This window comes from Odontesthes bonariensis, chromosome 14, assembly GCF_027942865.1.
Source record: "Odontesthes bonariensis isolate fOdoBon6 chromosome 14, fOdoBon6.hap1, whole genome shotgun sequence".
Lineage (NCBI taxonomy): Eukaryota > Metazoa > Chordata > Actinopteri > Atheriniformes > Atherinopsidae > Odontesthes > Odontesthes bonariensis.
In genome coordinates this window covers 9558556-9569719 of record NC_134519.1, presented here as the reverse complement: position 1 = coordinate 9569719, position 11164 = coordinate 9558556, and the positions used below count along the sequence as shown (strand labels likewise).

The 11164-nt window shown below is 40.9% G+C and overlaps 1 non-coding gene across 1 annotated transcript; it reads left to right on the top strand.

The window, feature by feature from the left end:
• The first annotated feature begins 1782 nt into the window (after positions 1-1782).
• trnai-aau (transfer RNA isoleucine (anticodon AAU)) lies at positions 1783-1856 on the top strand. Its single transcript has one exon. It is a non-coding gene; the product is annotated as a tRNA-Ile (tRNA).
• The last annotated feature ends 9308 nt before the right edge of the window (positions 1857-11164 follow it).

The window sequence follows — 11164 nt, the reverse complement described above, 5'->3', positions numbered from 1 at the left end:
TGATTCACGCTTCGTTGATAATATGTTTGCGCTTTTCAGGGATTGTGGAAAATAACGTTTCCTCAGTTACATGAAAAAGGAAACGCCTTTAACTCGTGTCAGATGGTTAAATGTTAACAGACAGCAGCTGGTGCAGATGTGCTGTTCCTCCCCACCTCAGACACAGAGAGGGAAAGCACATCTGCAGACATGAAAACCCGACCTCACACCAGAACATGTAATGTTTATAGGGCTGATTAATTAGCATTTAGTTTTATTTTAAATGTGCTGCCATATGAATGAAAGTGCCATAACATTTGTTGTGCAAACACACTTTTAACATCAGCATCTTTCTGTAGTTTTTATGTAGAAGCCTCGCTCCACTGTCTGTTTCCTTGAATGACTTGCTGAGTTAAAAGTTCCGTACCCTTCTCCATGTTTGGTGGATCCGCCGATTACTTTCTTTTCCGGTTCCACAGCCTGTGAGCAACAGACTTTTACAATAATAAAATAAATAAATAATAAAACCTGCGTTAATGCGCAATAAAATAGTTATCAGAGTTAACGCGATACTAACGAGTTAAAGGTGGAGTAGGGGTTCTTTTTCTGGAACATTTTTTTACATATTGCCTGAAATACTCTTCACACCCCCATTGCAACCAATTAATTAAAAGTTTTGACACAAATATGAAAAGTTTTAGTGGCCTCTAGAACGAATCTAGGAACAACACTATCCAATCATACTGAACGGACCGTTAACGATGATTGGATTCTGATGCGTCTATCAAACTGCAATCTGCTCCTCCCTCCCCCTCCTTCCCCCTGTGCGCGTACCCTGCTCCGTGAACGAATTACGCGGTCCAGAAGCTTGGCAGGAAGCTAAACTAGAGCCAGCTTGGCTAGCACCTAGCATTATTAAACGTATAGTTAGCATAAACTAAATACTAAATACTAAACAATGATCGATGCTTGCTGTCAGAACAGCGCTCGTGCACCTTCGTGCTTGTGCACGTTCATGCACTCTAGAGGCGTGCCTTCGGGGGGAAAGTGAAGAAAAGGGTTGGGACTTTTTACCGGTGTATTTTCAAAATGCAGCTTCGCTGGACTCAAAATCCAGGATCTCCTACCCTACCTTTAACTCGTCCAGCCCTAAATATTTAATCATATCCAGTCTCTGAAATTGTACTGTGATCATGTTTTCTTGATTTATTTCCTCCTTCTAAATACAGAGACACAGCTTAAATCATCTGTGACAAACTCTCAACATCTCACTGTCTGATGATGTAGAACAGTGTTTCCCAACCTTTTTTGGCCTGAGTACCCCCTCACACATACAACGCGTGCGATGATTCTCCAAAAGTAGAGCAACATAGTGGTTATTACATGAAAACCATTTTATTTAATATCCTTAACTTGAACATAAAATTCTCAGGCTTTCTCTCTTTTTTTAACCTCAGTTGAATTCAACATAAGAATAAAAAACATTTTCTTGAACTATAAATAATGAACCAAAATAGCATAAATACTAAATCAAAATAATCTTCCTTTGTTATCTAACTTAAACAAGTAACATTTCTCTTTTTTTTAAGAATACATGAACATAACTCACTTCTCTCTCTTTTAAGAATACATTAACAGGCCTAACTCATGTAACATTCATCACAAAACTGGAGTCTCCTTCATAAACAGTCCTCCATAAAAGTGTGACGCCTTAATAAATAAATAAAAAAAACTCCCCGTGCGCCGCGTACCACTGGTACGCGTATCCCGTCTTGACAAACATTAGTTTATCGCCACAGGCAAGGCCGGTTAGCTCAGTTGGTTAGAGCGTGGTGCTAATAACGCCAAGGTCGCGGGTTCGATCCCCGTACGGGCCATAGTAATTTTGGTTGAAAAGAAGGAGTGGTGAGACTGATAGCTGACATTTACCCTCATGCTCCCCGGGCGCTGTGATTGGCTGCAAGTGAATGGTTCCTGTCTGTCTCTGTGTGAAATGTGAACACAGAGTAATTTTGTGTATTTCCCTGCATGTACATGACATTATCTAATTGTTATAAGAGGTAGGAGTTACTTGTACACACATTTTTGGGGACGGAAGTGATAAAGTTTGGAAAAAAAGTCACAACTCAAACCTTTTTCTTTCTCAAACTTACAAATTTTTCTAAATTCGGGATTATCACAAGTGAGCCAAGATAATCAACTGAGAAAAACACCTTAAATTCCCCCATAACTGATGCACCTGAGATCTTTGACCACATTACAAACAGTTGTTTTTCCTAATACATCTCATATTTCTTTACCTTCATTCTGAAACAGTCTGGATCCTTCCTGCATCACCCTTTAAACCTTAGATAATATGATATAATAGGTTTAGATAACACGATGCATGTCAGATTACTTCTGGTTTCACCTATTCTTTTGCCACTCAGCGGCTCAGAAAACACATAATGTTACAAACTGTTGTTGTGCAATCAACTGTACCAGCAAATTCAGAAAGAAGCGTATTTTTCTTTTATAGCATTTCATAGCTGCCAGGGCCAGTCAGCAGTAAAAGAGCCAGATGGATTTCTGCCATTCAGACAACTGGAATTCAGGCTTTGAAACAGTTGGCATGTTGAATTCAAGAAGGATTTTTGAACAATACTATGACAAACAGAAATCCATAGCGACACTTTTGGATCAGGCTTTAGAGGTTAGCTCGTTGTGAACCTAAAAGCAGCATTCAGGCACGTATTCTGCATGTGAGATTTGTGCAGATGGTGTTTGATCAGAAACATCAACAGAATTAAAGGTTTCCTCTCCCAAAAAGACCAGGAGAAACTCATCCATGCGTTCATCTCCAGCAGACTCCATCACTGTGACGCTGTTTTAACTGGACTTCCCAAAAAGAGCATTAAACATCTGCAGCTCATCCAGAACGCTGCTGCTGGAGTTTTAACCCGGACTATAGCCTGGTTTATAGTCGGTAACGCAAGCCCTTGTGCGGTTGCAAGCCCCCCCTTGCGTGCTTGCGTGTGTCACCTCAATTTTCTAAACTTCACGCAAGACGCAAGCGCAAGCCACTGGCTGTGCTCGAAACCGCCTACTACTTGATCGATCTGATAGTATGCAGAGCGTTTACACACAGTGCACTTCGCTCCTGCCCGAGCCGAAATCAGCCGGCCTGAAAAGCTGATTTCCCTTAAGCTATAGGCTAAACTCTGTAAATATACAACTTTAGCAACATTTGAAACATTTTCAGGCGAGAAAGTAGTCGTTTAGACCCCCAAGGCTGAAAATCTGACAAAATACCGGCTATTTACAAGAAGAAGAAGAAGCATGAATCTATGGAAGAGAGACTTGCCAAAGAGCTCCTGGCGGTGAATTTCCTTTCATCGTAGTAGGCTTGTCATTGAAAAAACCCGCTACTCCACCTACTGTCCTGGCGGTGAATCGCCACGCAGCACACGCAAGCGCCGGCAAAGCAAAATGAAGCATAAACGTCTCGAGCCATTAACATACGCGCAAGACGCAAGCGCAAGGGCAGTTAAAAGAAGTATAACTCAGCCTTAAACATGGAGAAGCAGCATTTAGCTGTTATGCTGCAAACAAGTGGAACAAACTGCCAGTGGAGATTAAACTTTCACCAAATGGAGACATTTTTAAATCCAGGTTAAAAACATTTCTGTTCTCATGTGTCTATGCATGAAATCTGCACAATATCTTTGAACTTATCTGGGCTGTTGCTTGTTTTTAAATTCATTTAAATGATTTTATTTGTTTCTCTTTATATTCTTTTATGTATTTTTAATGCTTCTTCCACTCCCTGCTGCAATGCTTTTTTTATTTATGTAAAGCACTTTGAATTGTTTGTACATGAAATGTGCTATACAAATAAATTTGATTTGATTTGATGTTTAAAGTTTGCTGCAAACGCGTGCAGATTAACGCTGTGATGTATGTTTAAATCACACTCCTAAACGTTCTTTGTAATACGGATTTGCCGCTTTTCAAGTCAAATATTCTAGTGTCTCACCTCACAGTTGTCATAACAGTAAAACATAACAGTTTTGTTACCTTTTTTTCTTTAAGTTAAACGGTTAAAGTGTTGGTGAAAACAGACTTCCACATGATGCTGCAACAGAACAACAACACTGCAGCTGGTGATGGATTGTGTTGTTCCTCACCTGCCCACCAGGTGGCCGGCCTTGTTGTGCTTCCCCTTCTCCTGCACACCTGCAGCTCATCTCCTAATCGCCCTCTATCCACTGCCTCCCCAGCCGCTTCTCTTCAATCATCAGTGCCTTGGCTCACATAAAGAGCAGCTTTCCTTCCTCTTTCCTTTTTTGGCTCTGTAAACATTTTATGCTGTTCAGGCTTCTTCTTCAGGTGTCCTGAACCCCCTTCAGGTAAACTATTGAGAACCTTACCTGCTGTGTATTTGTCTGTTTTTTTTTTTGTTTTTTTTGTTTTTTTTTACTGTTGCCAGGATCTCCGAGTCCAAACATCTGTGGGAACTATTTGGGTGTTTGAACTTTTGCACTTTCAAATTCAAAGGACTGCTCTATGTGTCAGGAAGCAGGAAATGATGCTGAAAATTAGTCTGAGTTAGTCTTTAATCACACATGTTAACGTTAAAAAGTTCTTAAAGCATGTAGCTATGTGGACTCTGGACCCCCCTCTGCACTGGAAAAAATGCCCCTCCAAAAATAAGTAAGAAAAACAATAAATACAAGTCATTTTTGCTTGGAATAAGCAAAATAAATCTGCCAATGGAACTAGTGAAAATCGGCTTGTCAAGATATCTTGAAATAAGATGTGATATTTAGGACTTTTGAGATAAAAGTGATCTTGAAATTAGCTTAAAAACCTCTTCAAATGTAAAAAAAAAGCTTGTTTCATATGATTTGTGACTCCAAAAAAATCTATTTTCAGGACTTTTTCATTTAACAAGATATTCCAGATGTATTGTCTTCAAACAAGTCCCTATATCTGGCTGAAATAGTACTTGTTAGGCAGTTGTGTCTTATATTAAGTGTAATGAGATATTTTGACTAGAAATGAGACAAATTATACTTGGTAAGACTTTGATTTTTTTTTTTGTTTTTTTTTTTTGTTTTTTTTTTTTGTTTTTTTTTTTCCCCAGTTGCACTTGTACTTAGAGGTGTGTCCCCTTGTGATTCTTAATTCAAGGTGGAAATGGGGTCTGAGGTGAAACAAATGACCGGTTACTAGCATCTATGTGCTGCTACGATGCCTGTATCAGAGAGCAGAGGCATCTATAACATTGCTGTTTCCTGGACACAAGCTTAAGGCCTGTAGAGACGTTAATATGGTCAGACTGCATTTTAAGTCCAGGCCACAACTGTAAATAAAATGAAGAAAAAGGTCCTGTTTGGAACTTTGATATTCCTGAGTTACACTCTGAATCCTCATTGCAGAAGCAGCTCATCAATTAGCTCTGGCCTGCAACGCTGTCAGTTTGCCCCGCGGCTGTGGGCAGGCCGGATCGCCCTCTGCCTCCTCCCCTCCTTCACTGTCAGGCTTTCTGTGGCAGGCTGGGCTCGGCGCAGCGTTGCCGGGAGCTGGCGTCAGCATCAGCTGAGTCATGGGTTTGCAGGTGTGAACGGTCCGTGGTGAGACCAGAAGAAAACATCAGTCAGCCCCTGCTGTGCTTTGCCACAGGGTCCTCATGTTCTATGTAAGCCTGCTTTTTTTTTTTTTTTTTTTTTTTTTTTTTTTTTTTTTTTTTTTTTTTTTTTTTTTCCCCAGTTGCACTTGTACTTAGAGGTGTGTCCCCTTGTGATTCTTAATTCAAGGTGGAAATGGGGTCTGAGGTGAAACAAATGACCGGTTACTAGCATCTATGTGCTGCTACGATGCCTGTATCAGAGAGCAGAGGCATCTATAACATTGCTGTTGGTTTCCTGGACACAAGCTTAAGGCCTGTAGAGACGTTAATATGGTCAGACTGCATTTTAAGTCCAGGCCACAACTGTAAATAAAATGAAGAAAAAGGTCCTGTTTGGAACTTTGATATTCCTGAGTTACACTCTGAATCCTCATTGCAGAAGCAGCTCATCAATTAGCTCTGGCCTGCAACGCTGTCAGTTTGCCCCGCGGCTGTGGGCAGGCCGGATCGCCCTCTGCCTCCTCCCCTCCTTCACTGTCAGGCTTTCTGTGGCAGGCTGGGCTCGGCGCAGCGTTGCCGGGAGCTGGCGTCAGCATCAGCTGAGTCATGGGTTTGCAGGTGTGAACGGTCCGTGGTGAGACCAGAAGAAAACATCAGTCAGCCCCTGCTGTGCTTTGCCACAGGGTCCTCATGTTCTATGTAAGCCTGCTTTTTTTTTTTTTTTTTTTTTTTTTTTTTGTTTTTTTTTTTTGTTTTTTTTTTTCCCCAGTTGCACTTGTACTTAGAGGTGTGTCCCCTTGTGATTCTTAATTCAAGGTGGAAATGGGGTCTGAGGTGAAACAAATGACCGGTTACTAGCATCTATGTGCTGCTACGATGCCTGTATCAGAGAGCAGAGGCATCTATAACATTGCTGTTGGTTTCCTGGACACAAGCTTAAGGCCTGTAGAGACGTTAATATGGTCAGACTGCATTTTAAGTCCAGGCCACAACTGTAAATAAAATGAAGAAAAAGGTCCTGTTTGGAACTTTGATATTCCTGAGTTACACTCTGAATCCTCATTGCAGAAGCAGCTCATCAATTAGCTCTGGCCTGCAACGCTGTCAGTTTGCCCCGCGGCTGTGGGCAGGCCGGATCGCCCTCTGCCTCCTCCCCTCCTTCACTGTCAGGCTTTCTGTGGCAGGCTGGGCTCGGCGCAGCGTTGCCGGGAGCTGGCGTCAGCATCAGCTGAGTCATGGGTTTGCAGGTGTGAACGGTCCGTGGTGAGACCAGAAGAAAACATCAGTCAGCCCCTGCTGTGCTTTGCCACAGGGTCCTCATGTTCTATGTAAGCCTGCTTTTTTTTTTTTTTTTTTTTTTTTTTTTTTTTTTTTTTTTTTTTTTTTTTAATGTTGTTGGCAGGTGGTGTGAAAGCTTGACATGCAGAACTTTTGTTGATCATTGATCGCCGTCTGTAAACAAAGCTCCTGCTCTGGGACGCTGAAACTTTGGAGAAAAGGTGGAGCGCAAACCTGTCATTTGTTTTTTTTTTTTTTTTTTTTTTTTTTTTTTTTTTTTTTTTTGCACTTTCGCCTTGCTGGTTTTAGGCCGTCATACAGTCCTGGATCTTAATGTTCCTCAGCATACTCGTCCTCCTGAGCCTCTGCTGCAGGCTGCTGCTCCTGGACTCATCCAGCTTATTTCAGACCGAGATGTTCTCATACACTGGAAAAAAATCAAAGTCTTACCAAGTATATTTGTCTCATTTCTAGTCAAAATATCTCATTACACTTAATATAAGACACAACTGCCTAACAAGTACTATTTCAGCCAGATATAGGGACTTGTTTGAAGACAATACATCTGGAATATCTTGTTAAATGAAAAAGTCTTGGAAACAAATTGTTTTGAGTCACATATCATATGAAACAAGCTTTTTTTGACATTTGAAGAGGTTTTTAAGCTAATTTCAAGATCACTTTTATCTCAAAAGTCCTAAATATCACATCTTATTTCAAGAAATCTTGACAAGCCGATTTTCACTAGTTCCATTGGCAGATTTTTTTTTATTTTTTTTTGCTTATTTCAAGCAAAAACGTCTTGTGTTTTTTCTTATTTTTGGAGGGGCATTTTTTTCCAGTGTATTGCTCAGACTGGTTTTTACTTGAAGCTCAAGTGTGTTACACTTTAAGTGTTTTGTTTATTGGTGTATAATCGTGTGTGTTTTTTTTTTTTTTTTTTTTTTTTTTTTTTTTTTTTTTTGTTGCCTTTATCATCAGATTATCGGCTGATGCTGCATTAGATTAACTGTTTCCTCTGTAAAGCCATGTTGGTGTGCTCTCACCCTTTAAATCTACACCTAGGAGCAACAAAATCGGCTGCAGACTGGCTTAAAACCTTTGAGCAACAGTGTGATTATGTCACTTTCTTAAAAAAAAAAAAAAAAAAAAAAAAAAAAAAAGGCAGCAAGCATCAAATCCGGTAACATGTGGAAAAATAACAGTTCCCATTAAAGAGCCTCTCAGAGAAACTCTGGCTTTTTCCAGCCTGACACTGCCCACGTTAACCAACTGTTCTTTGTCATTTTAATTGTAAATATCCCCAAATGCATTTTTATTCTCAATCAGGTGGGCTGTTGTTCATAAACCAGTTATTGTCGGTTGACATTTGGTCTCGATTATCCAAATTGCAGTTGCCATTTTAGGCTCATTGTGTTGCCTTTGAACAGAATGAGTTTACTGGGAATTCATTCGTACTAAAATACAGCAAATGAGCCCAAAGAGAACAAAAAGTAATCGGACGTTAAGGGCTGACACTTAGTGACGGTGAGCAAAAATGCAAATGTTTCCAAGGATATAATACTGTTATGAATTGTATTATTATAAATATTTGTAGAAAAATACCAAGATCTGCATCTTAGATGACTTTTCTGCGAAGAAATACAGACAAATGTTTATCGCCCAGCCCGATTAGAGCCCCGTGTAGGTTCATTACATGCTTGGAGGGAGAGGAGCTGTTGCTTAACTTGAAACCAGATCTTTAGGTTTTAATTAGTGAAGTTCTGACTCCAGGCCTGGGAAACTGGTGACCCAGCAACTCCAAGAGCAACAAACCACTTGTCAGGAGCTGTGAACCAAAGGAGCCCGACCAGAACAGCTCAAACACTGCGACTGTTTAAATGCCCAGAGCCAGAGTTGAGACTATGATGCAAAAGAGGGATGGAAGAAACGTGCCTTTATATTTGTGAACAAACAGAAGCTGTGGTTCCCCTCATTTATTATTTTTCTCTTTTAATCCCACCTGTTGGCTTTGGTGAACACTGCCTCGTGCTTCACACGTTGGAGCTTTTCACAGTTTGCAACTGAATTTATTAACAGGTTTTTGTAGCACTATGTCTAAAACATTATCGGGTGTTGTGATACCACCAACTGGGATTTTATAGATGCTTGTGAGTGTTTGTAGGTCCCTGTTGGCGTTGCTCGCGAACACCAACTGTTTACAACAACATCAATTAGCTGGACTGTTGATATGACGCCATCTGTTTGCAGCGAAAACCCGACCAACACTGATATGTTCACTGTGCCGTTCCACAGAAGCTCGGATCACACCAGAACAGGGTTCAAAAAGGGAGTGGAAGAGGCGTTTAGTGGCTCTGTGGCTGGGAAAATCAGTTTCTAGTACCAGCACCTGGTTGAAATGAGGTCAACGTCCGACACAGTTTGAAAATGAATTGTAAAATGCATGATTGGAACTCTACTGACAGTAATTCTTCAGAATATTCTCATTTCTGACTCACCAGCCTCCCATCCCTGAATCAGCCTTATCTTCATGTCTGTTCGTTTTTATTTCTGTCAGACTTTACATCTTCACTTGCCAGTCTTAGTAATTCCTAGCCTGGCTGACGCGTCCACAATCTCGATGAGATGGTGGTCTGGGAACTAGGTGTGCATTTTCTCGTATTTGAGGCGTGGTTTACGAATGCCAAGAGCCGTTTATTGGGTGCTACGAATGTCTATCAAATGGCGTCAGGTTCTTCCCATGCTGCTTTGCACACAATTCATAGCCAATTGTATCACTTATACCAGATGACGACACAAATTCGACTAGTAAGAAGAAGAAAAAAGTAAAATAAAAGTAAACTTGCGTTCTAAGCTACTTAAAACACTTTCTAAGGCTGCATCGAATGGTAACGTTGTGTCCGCTGCCATGTTGGATTAACACTCTACAAGCTTCGGTGTAGCGCATAGATGTCGTCATTGTCTTGCTGCCCCCCCCCCCGTTCTGTGATTGGTTCCCTAACTCTGGCAAAAATAAGGGCGGTGGTTTCCAGGCTGCCTTTGCAGTGAGAATGAAATTGCGTGCAAAGCAGCATGGGAATTCCCAGGCTAAGTAATTCCATCATTTTTGGATAAACTTCTTAAAGCTTCATGCAGCTGAGATGGGACGAGTCAAAACGACCGTTCAATAATTGGTAAATCTATGTGAAACTCTTATTCATAGATTACATGATCAGTTTCCGAGCTGCACGGCGGTGTGGTGGTTAACACCGCCCCCTAACAGCAAGAGGGTTCCTGGTTTGAATCCCAGCTGGAGCCTTTCTGAGAGGAGTTTGCATGTGTGGGTGGGTTCTCTCCTGGTAAAACCCACCAAAAACAGGCATGTCGGGCTAACTGGTGGCTCTAAATTGACCCCAGGAGTGAGTGTGGTGGTTGTTTGTCTCTGTGTGGCCCTGTGATGGATGGCGACCCGTCCTGTGCACCCCGCCTCTCGCCCAATGACAGCTGGGATAGGCACCAGCCCCCCGCGACCCTGAGTTGGATTAAGTGAGTATAGAAAACAGATAATTAGTTTCCTCACTATAACTGAACTCAGAATTTGGGCTGAGACCAATTTCCTCCCAAACATTTGGGGAAATTGAAAGGCCATTTTCAGGTTTAATGAAGCTGCTTTTCTTTTCCGTAAATGGAGCCATTAATGTGCAAAAAATAGCAAATTCATTTACACTCCAGTTTTCTTCAGAGCTCTGATTGATGAGTTCATTCATTCCTCATCAGCAGTTCTATCAAAGGTTGAACTTTATTAAGAGCATCAACCCTCTTGAACGTGTTCTGGAGTGTTTTATATAAAGATGACGACTTGTAGTCAGTGGTATATTTTCAGCCAAAATTTGCTTCTCAACAAATAAGTATGGAAAATATCTTCTTTAGTAAATAAATGTGATGTGCCACCTTTATCATAAAGGCAACAGTGAACCTTCTTCCTCATTTGTAATTAGTAGATGAATTCAGAAGTGAACTGTTTGTGGGTCATTTGTCTCTCTGTTTGGTGGGAGTTTCGACTCTTGGAGTCCTTGTTGACTTATTAATCGCCTTGAATCGTCTAACAGGGTTCACGTTATCTGGTCCAAACATTAGTATTGGACACATGTCATAAATGCAAACAAATACTAAACGTATTTAGACCATCTTTGATTGCTTCCTCTTTTAAATATAGCCTCAATTTTAAGTAAAACTGCCCATAGGAAAACATCTTCTGATGCATTGTGCCAGTAGAATAATGATGTATTTATTATCAAGGTGAAATGGTTCATTAGG